This window comes from Engystomops pustulosus, chromosome 3 (genome assembly GCF_040894005.1).
Source record: "Engystomops pustulosus chromosome 3, aEngPut4.maternal, whole genome shotgun sequence".
Classification (NCBI taxonomy): Eukaryota; Metazoa; Chordata; class Amphibia; order Anura; family Leptodactylidae; genus Engystomops; species Engystomops pustulosus.
This window is the reverse complement of record NC_092413.1, coordinates 93028006-93030084: the sequence shown is the minus strand read 5'-3', so window position 1 is coordinate 93030084 and position 2079 is coordinate 93028006.

Here is a 2079-nt window from a genome sequence, read left to right as displayed (position 1 = left end):
TCATTTGGTTGGGTGCATTTTATTAGCAGCTGACTTATACACTTGTATCATGGAAATGTCAAAACTGATGACACTTGTGTCAAAAAGGTGTTAGCCTTCTTATCTATGTAAACCAGCAGCTTTTCTTTATGTCCGCAAAAAACAATTATATTTTTTTAAACATTGATTAAAAAGGCAAAGCACCAGGTTTCAGTGTAGAAAACTGAACACACGTCAGCACCTTTTTTTTTTTCCTCCTTCAGTGTGGGATTGTTCAATGAAATTTAATTATCTACAAGATAAACCATTGACCCTTAATCATAGATTCAAATTCTCTGTAGCCTTTATGTGTATTTGTGTTCACTGCATATTTATTAGTTTACATTTGAGCATTTCTTTTTTCAATTAAAATAATTCACCAGAAGTTTTTTTATCTATTATTTACAATGCTCTTCACATGTAGTCTAAGGAGATTTCTAGTATTACACTAGTTGCATGCAAGAAGCATTATAGCCTCGCTAGGGACAAACAAACAGACACCCTCAACACTGCCAACACAGAACACAAACTATTTGGCAGAATTAGTCCGTCCATACCCAGTGCATATAGCGGAGGTGCAGCATTTACCCCGATAAATTGGGGACATGTGACACAGACTTGGATTCTCTTTAGAGGGACTATGTATTTGAAATCTCCCTAGCCCACAAGAGCAGAACTGCATTGTAAATGATATAACTTTTTCTTGTTTCCATAAAATAATTTGCGTATGGTGAATTATTTTAAAGCACTCACAATCAAATGTGAACTACTCATAGATCCAGTCACTGTTACAATGGTAATCTTCTTATACTTGTTATTCATGGCCTCCTTCCTTCTAAAATCAGTTTAAAATTATGCCAAGGAGCCTGAAGGGCTCCTGGGGGTGTTACCAGAGGCCTTTCATTCTATACCTTCAGAGGGTGTTACACTGATTCCATCCCCCCTCTGATGATCTCACTGCAGCAGAGGAAGTTGCAACACACCGTAGGAGGGGGGCACTCCTTGCACAGTGCAACAGCCTGTGGCTCTGGTAAAACTCCAGGAGCCCTTTAGCCATGTTAGCATAATTTAGGAGTTGATTTTAGAAGGAAGGGCCAAGAATAATAAATATAAGAAGATTAGCACAGTCACAGTGACTGGATCTATGAGTAAGTGTCCTTGGTTTATCATGCTTGGTTTTGAAGGTCGATTTCCTTTAATAACGGACAGGCCAGACTTTCTCTGGCTTCAATAAGACCATTTTCATTTTGCTGTAGTCTGCACCACAAAATCAGTTAAAAAGGTGGTCTAGACAGAGTAGTAGGACTAGGCGGAAACATCTATTTCAGCGCAAACACACATTAAATGTGTCGACTGAGGTGTGCCCCAAAAAAAAATCAGACCAGAGAGCAGATAATTCTGTTGCATATTAACCCCTTCCAGACGTGCACCATAATAGTACAGCACGGCAGGAATTGACTTTACGGCGCATGGTAAGTGCACTGTACAAAACGCGTGTCAGTTGCATATTGCAGCCAACACCCGCCTGTAACAGCTGCGACCGGAGGTTCCTCCGATCGCAGGTGTTAACCCGTCTGACCACGGTGTGTAAGCTGCTGTTGACGTGGATTCAATTTACCCCCTACAATGAAACTTTCTTTACAGCGCCCTTATTTGTCCAAATTGCCCCCAAAAAATAAAGATTGTAAAGCCTATAAACCCCTTCCCAACGTGTTCTGTAATAGAACAGTGCGGCGGGAAGTGACTTCGCAAATAGGTTCAGACACAATGATCGGGTCAAGATGGCGGCTGCTCCAGACGCCCATCCGGTCTGCCTTGTGTTCCAGAGGGGTTTCGTGCCCCCCCCCCCCCCCCTTCAGTTCATGATTGCTGCTATTGGCTGATCAATGCAGATCAATAGCTGCAACTTTAATTATGAGTCAGTAATACCGATTCTATTTGCCTTATAGATATTTGCCTATGGACCATCCAATAGATTTGTCACAATGGGCATCGCTAGGACAGCACCAATCATCAGTGGTAGGGGCCATTTTTGGTGGCATCATGCCATCTCCCAGAGAG